The sequence below is a fragment of the Bubalus bubalis genome, chromosome 16, assembly GCF_019923935.1.
Source record: "Bubalus bubalis isolate 160015118507 breed Murrah chromosome 16, NDDB_SH_1, whole genome shotgun sequence".
NCBI lineage: Eukaryota > Metazoa > Chordata > Mammalia > Artiodactyla > Bovidae > Bubalus > Bubalus bubalis.
The window spans coordinates 55999677-56006993 of NC_059172.1; the positions used below are offsets into that span (position 1 = coordinate 55999677).

The following is a 7317-nucleotide window of genomic DNA, read 5'->3' on the forward strand; positions in this document are numbered from 1 at the left end:
AATGCTATAAAATCGGGTAAATCTGGAGCTGCCTGTCTATCTTACCGCCAAGATCCTAACATACAGAAAAATAGCTGGGAGATGGAGGGACATAGACCTGAAACAATATCGTCTAAACATCTGAATCCTAGACTTTTGAGCTTGCACGAGCTCACTCCACCATACATATCCATTTTTCATTTATCTTTGTTGTGTTTAAACTGGTTTGAGTTGGGCTTCTGAGTTTCTGTCATTTATAACCAAAAGAGTTTTGAAAAATACAAACTTCCCATCAACACTTTGAGATAATAGGAATATTATTATTGGTTTTACAGATTGAGAAACTAATGATTTAGCTCACAAATTAATACACGTCATAGAAAGAGAACTTCAACCCAGGTCTCACATTTCTTAATCTAGAATTTTGTTTTTTTTTTGTTGTTTTTTTTTTTTTGGTTATATTAAATTCCTAGTAACCAAATGTGTTAAAATTGCATATAAAACAAGGGAAAGTATGCTCTGAAAAAGGGCCCTCAAGTAAGACATCATGGGGTCTAAACATTCAATGCCTCTGGACAGATTTGCTGCAGCCTGACTCCATCCTCTGCAACTCACAGCTCAGAAACTTCCACCATTCAGGGAAAGAATCCAGTCAGTAGGAGCTCCAGGACTGCCTGGGGGACAGATTTTTAAAAGCAAAGACTCTCAAGGACTTCCCTGGCTGTTCAGTGGTTAAGAATCTGCTCGTCAATGCCGGGGACACAGGTTCAACCCCTGGTCTGGGAAGATTCCGCATGCTGAGGGGCAATTAAGTCTATGGGCCACAACTAGAGAGTGGCCCCCCACCCCTCCCAACTGGAGAAAGGCTGAGAGCAGCAACACAGACCAAGCACAACCAAAAATAAATAAATAAATAAAAATAAAGCCAAAAACAAAACAAATTAAGACTCTCAAAACAAGTTTTCAATAGTTTCACTTTGAACATTTTCCCCCAATGGGTAGTCTCTTTTTATTTCCTCCCTACCTTCCTTCCCTTCCCTTTCTTTCTTTCCTTCCCTCTTCTTTCTTTCTTTCTCCCTCCCACCTCTTTCTCGCTCTCTGTCCCTTCCTTCCTTCTTCCTTCTTTTTTTTTTCCCCAGCCATGCACACTTGTGGGATCTTAGTTCCCCACCAGGGCTCAAACCTGGGCCCACAGCAGTGAAACCACCGAGTCCTAAACACCAGACTGCCAGACAATTCCCTTTCTATTTTTTTGGTTTTCTTTCTATGTTTAAACATTTTGCAAGACTTATTACAAGAAACAAAAATAGTAGTCTCTTGCTCCCTCCAACCCATTTTCTTGCCTCACGTTTTACTCTTTTAACTGATTCCTTTGTATTTTCCAGCATATTTTGAAAAACATGGTTATACTGCTACTTACTGATTTTTCTGTTTCACATATTTTCTACTGGCTTCCCTGCTATGGAAGATGAAGATTTATCTCTCTTTTACACTTACACACCACCACCATTACCACTGGTTCATATGTCCCATTCCTCATTCCCTAATATAATTATATCATAATTTTAGTTATTTAGACTTATTAAGATTATGAAGTCATTGTCATTGCTGTTTAGTCGCTAAGTCGTGCGACCCCATGGACTGTAGCCTGCCAGACTCCTCTGTCCATGGAATTTTCCAGGCAAGAATACTGAAATGTGTTGCCAAATTTCCTTCTCCAGGCAATCTTCCCAACCCAGGGATCGAACGCACCTCTCCAGCATTGCAGGCGGATTCTTTACCACTGAGCCACCTGGGAAGCCTTATTAAGTCATTAAGGCTTTGTAAATACTGCTCATAAATGAGTCATATAATGTCATATTAGTGTTCCTTTCTTGCAAAACTTTTTGCTTCCTGGAAGTTAATAATTATCTTTTCAGTTTATTTGTTTGAACGCTTAGTTTCTAGGTACATATTAATTCAGCTCCAAACATCCCCCCCCGCCCCACTATGAAATCCTCACTCAATACATTAAGTGTTTTGGATGTTCTAGTGCTTTCGTTTTGGCAACATCTCTCCGGGAGTCTCTGGACCCACTCCAATCTGGACTGGTTGTTGTGGCCCCAAGTGCACAGTGTCTGCCCAGGACTTCTTTTCACCATCATCCTCAGATACCCTTCACTTTTCTCTGAGCTGTGTCTTTTCAGCCCATGTTTTCCTCCTTGGTTTATTTCTTCATTTTGGTGAAGTACATCCCTCAATAACTTCTTGAATACAGCCACCATTTCCTGTAGTTGGGAAATTAATTCTTGAAGAATTTGCATGCTTGAAAATGTCTTTGCTTTCCTACATCATGGATAGCTGGGCTATATTGGGGGGTTCTAGGCTGTAAGTCAGAGAAGGCAATGGCACCCCACTCCAGTACTCTTGCCTGGAAAATCCCATGGACGGAGGAGCCTGGTAGGCTGCAGTCCATGGGGTCACTAGGAGTCGGACACGACTGAGCGACTTCACTTTCACTTTTCACTTTCATGCATTGGAGAAGGAAATGGCAACCCACTCCAGTGTTCTTGCCTGGAGAATCCCAGGGATGGGGGAGCTGGTGGGTTGCCATCTATGGGGTCACACAAAGTCGGACATGACTGAAGCGACTTAGCAGCAGCAGCAGCAGGCTATAAGTAATATTTCCCCAGAATCTTTTTATTTTTTTTATTTTTTAACTTTACAATATTGTATTGGTTTTGCCATATATCAACATGAGTCTGTCACAGGTATACACGTGTTCCCCATCCTGAACCCTCCTCCCTCCTCCCTCCCCATACCATCCCTCTGGGTCATCCCAGTGCACCAGCCCCAAGCATCCAGTATCGTGCATCGAACCTGGACTGGCGAATATTAAAGATATCTCTTCACTGCCTTCGAGTTCTGTGTGGCTGCTAATAAGTCTCAAATCATTTGGATTCCTAAGTCTTTCTCTATGTTTAATTAGTTTTGTTTCCTTTCTCGGATCTGTTCTTCTCTTTATCCCAGATTTTCTGGTGTACCTCGAAGATGTAATATTTCTCATTGTGGGTCTGTTTTCACTCACTGTGCTGGCTCTAGGTGGGACATTTCAATGTGGAAAGTAACGTCTTTCAATTCTTTAACTGTTCATCTAATAACTTCCTCCTCTCTGATTTCTCTGTTCTCTTTCTTGAGTACCTATTATTCAGATGTTGTATCCCCTGGTCTAACCCAATTATTATGGGGCTTGTTTTGTTTTTGCTTTTTAACCCGTTTATTATCTATCTTTATAATTTTTCCTGTAAGATTTCCTCAAACTTGTTTTGCAAGCTTTCTGTTGTGAATTTTTTTTTTAATTTCTGTTATCAGACAGAGAAAGACAAATACTGTATGATTTTACTTATATGTGGAATCTAAAAAGCAAAACAAATGAATAAACATAACAAACTAGAAACAGTCACGGATAGAATAAACAGGTAGTTGCCAGAGTTGAAGAGGGTGGGGGGAGGAAAGAAATAGCTGAGGGAGATTAGAAGGTACAAACTTCCAGTTGTAAAATAAATGAGTCACAGTCATGAAATGTGCAGTGTGGGGAAAGTAGTCAATAAATGTGCAATACTTTACTATCGTGACAGTTTGTAAGTAGACAAAAAAGTTCTGCTATCATATATTTTTTTTTGGTTGGCATAAATTTTCTTTAATAATTTCTAAATTCCCAATAGGATTTAATTTTGAGGTTTAACGTATCAAGCCAGTATTATGCTTTACAATTTTAGTAATTCTGGATTCCAGGTCATTTAAGATGAAAATAGAAATGCAAAGTTTATTTAAGAAATTTAATTTTCGTCTTCTATAACATCTAAATCTTCATCCTCTTCATCATCATCTTCTGTTTGTTGATCCTTTCTTAGTGGAGAGGTCAATACCTGTCCTGTTCCAGATACACGCTTAGCTGACAATGATCTCCGAAGAGGTAACTTTGAATTTGCTCTTACAGTATCTAAATGGGATGAATAATCTTGTGGATATAGAGAATGTCAGAAAACCTCTAATCTTCAACAATCTTTTGTATATTTTGGTAGGCAGCAGTGTAGACCTCTAAAGCTTTTCTGTGAAGTAACATTTCGATAGTGATAAATTCTGAAAATACAGTCTTTATATCCTTTATTTTCTGCTTTGCAAAATTGTCGGTAATTTCCTCCAGATGACGAGTGGTTCGGGTCACATCCATTGTAGCTCTTCGTAATTCAGTTTCTGCCTGCGAAATAACATGTCAATCAGATGGGTTTCTCTGATGTGTTCTTTCTAACTGAGTTAATTGTTTAACGTCTCGATTCCTTGCTGTTAATGTTGCTTTGAGATCATCTCACTTCATTTTTACAATGGTTCCATAAGCTTTCAAAGGTTCAATTACTTCCGCTTCAAGTCTTTCAAGCTCAGCTCGTCAATAATCCCGACGTTTGGCAAAGTCGTCAACAAAGATTTTCAGGCCCTGCTTTAAATGCAGGGTCTCAGTAGAGGCATATATGTTGATTTCATTCACCAGGAGGTCCGCTTTGTCTCGCAGTCTGGCAGTTTTCTGCACATAAGCAGCAAAGATTTGGCACAGCTCTCCAAAATGTTTCTCCACATTTGTGACAGCATCTTGCAGTTGTCTGGTTTGAGCGTCCTGGTTTTCCAAGCTGCATCTCAACATGCCTCCTTACTCACGACTAGAGACCCTGGGCTGGGCCCAGTGACAGAGTCTGGGCACCCGGAAGTGTCCTGGGGCACCCATATTTTTAATTTGCAAGGGTTCTTTTTTGTTTGAGTGTTTCTTTTCATAGTGTCTGTTCTTGTTTCATTAATTTGATAGCTACTTATTTCTCTGAGGATATTAGTGATATATTTTTAATTTAATTTCTCTTTTTATTGTAAGAGAAGTCTAAATTTTCAAAAAAAAGACAAGAATAGATTGTTTTGTTTTGCTTTTTGGTTGTGTCATGCAGCATGTGGAATCTTATTTCCCCAACCAGGAATCAAACCTATGACCCCTAAGTGGAAGCAAGGAGTCCTAACAACTAGACCACCAGGGAAGTCCCCTCAAGAATAGTTTAAAGAAAATTTTTCTTAAATCATTCGAGAGTAAATTGCCAACATGGGTAAATTGCCAATGATGGGTGTCATACCCATCATTCCCAGTACTTGAGTATTTCCTCAAACAAGATATACCTAACAATATCATTAGAATCAACACATTAATACTGATACATGACTGCCATCTAATCCACAAAGTGAAAGTGAAAGTGAAGTCGCTCAGTCGTGTCTGACTCTTTGTGACCCCATGGACGGTAGTCTACCAGGCTTCTCCGTCCATGGGATTCTCCAGGCAAGAATACTGGGGTGGGTTACCATTTCCTTCTCCAGGGGATCTTCCCAACCCAGGGATCAAACCCGGGCCTCCTGCATTGGAGGCAGATGCTTTAACCTCTGAGCCACCAGGGAAGCCCCATCTAATCCACAGACCCCAGTTAAATTTCTCCAGTTGTCCCAACGCTGCCTTTAATAACAAAGGATCCAATCCAGGACCATACACTGCATTTATTGTCATGTCTCTAGTTTCTTTCAGTCTAAAACAATTATTCCACTGTTTCTTTGGCTTTCGTGATCTCGACAATAGAATGTCCCTCAGCTGGAGTTTCCTCATGACTGAATTCAGGTTATGCTTTTTGGGAGCAAGAACATCGTGAAGTGATGATGTGTCCTTATCCCCTCTCAGGTAATAGTGGAGGCCTGCACCTGCATGTGCGTGCCCAGTCATGCCCAATCTTTGTGACCCCACGGCCTGCAGCCTGCCAGGCTCTTCTGTCCATGGGATTTTTGCAGGCTAGGATACTAGAGTGGGTTGCCATTCCCTTCTCCAGGGGATCTTCCTGACCCAGGGATCGAACCCGTGTCTCTTGCATCTCCTGCAGGCAGGTTTTTTACCACTGGTGCCGCCAGTACTGCAGGAGGAAATGGCAACCCTGTCCAGTATTCTTGCTGGGAAAAATCCCGTGGACAGAAGAGCCTGGCAGGCTGCAGGCCGTGGGGTCACAAAGATTGGACACAACTAACCACATACACACACACACACACACACACATGCGTCAGTTAATGCCCAGGTAATAATCAGTTTCAATGTGTCCCAGTTTTGAGATTGTTTTGATCACCTGGTTAAAGTGGTATCTGCTAGGTTTCTCCATGTGAAGTTACTCTTTTGCCCCATGTAATTTAGTAAACATTTTGTGCAGAGCTACTTTGAGACTGCGTATATATCCTGTTCCTCTTCAAACTTCTACTCATTAGTTTCTTTGGCTTAATGAATTTTTTACTATGATGGTTGCCAAATGGTGATTTTTCAATATATTATTCCTTTTAATTTATTAGTTGTCATTCTAAAAGTAAGGAAAATTTTTCTCTTCTACCCATTCATTTATTTATTCATTTTTATATCAGTAGTGCGCCCGTTGCAGCTGCCTGCGCTTTAGCACGCCCATCGCAGCCGCTGACCCCTGGTCCAAGGTAAGGAGCATTGGCTGTGCTTTGCTGGAGCAGCCGTGAAGAGATACCCCACGCCGAAGGTAAGAGAAACCCAAGTAAGATGGTAGGTGTTGCAAGAGGGCATCAGAGAGCAGACACACTGAAACCATATTCACAGAAAACTAGTCAATCTAATCACACTAGGACCACAGCCTTGTTTAACTCAATGAAACTAAGCCATGCCCATGGGGCAACCCAAGACAGGTGGGTCATGGTGGAGAGATCTGACAGAATGTGGTCCACTGGAGAAGGGAATGGCAAACCACTTCAGTATTCTTGCCTTGAGAACCCCATGAACAGTATGAAAAGGCAAAATGATAGGATACTGAAAGAGAAACTCCCCAGGTCAGTAGGTACCCAATATGCTACTGAAGATCAGTGGAGAAATAACTCCAGAAAGAATGAAGGGATGGAGCCAAAGCAAAAAGAATACCCAGCTGTGGATGTGACTGGTGATAGAAGCAAGGTCTGATGCTGTAAAGAGCAATATTGCATAGGAACCTGGAATGTCAGGTCCATGAATCAAGGCAAATTGGAAGTGGTCAAACAAGAGATGGCAAGAGTGAATGTCAACATTCTAGGAATCAGCAAACTGAAATGGACTGGAATGGGTGAATTTAACTCAGATGACCATTATATCTACTACTGCGGGCAGGAATCCCTCAGAAGAAATGGAGTGGCCATCATGGTCAACAAAAGAGTCTGAAATGCAGTACTTGGATGCAATCTCAAAAACGACAGAATGATCTCTGTTCGTTTCCAAGGCAAACCATTCAATATCACAGTAATCCAAGT

General features: G+C 41.2%; 1 non-coding gene and 1 pseudogene across 1 annotated transcript; both read right to left on the minus strand.

Moving 5' to 3' along the window:
- Positions 1–2909: 2909 nt before the first annotated feature.
- LOC102409103 lies at positions 2910–4657 on the minus strand (annotated as a pseudogene).
- A 716-nt stretch (positions 4658–5373) lies between these two features.
- On the minus strand, positions 5374–5445 carry TRNAW-CCA. The gene has a single exon. It is a non-coding gene; the product is annotated as a tRNA-Trp (tRNA).
- Between the last annotated feature and the right edge of the window lie 1872 nt (positions 5446–7317).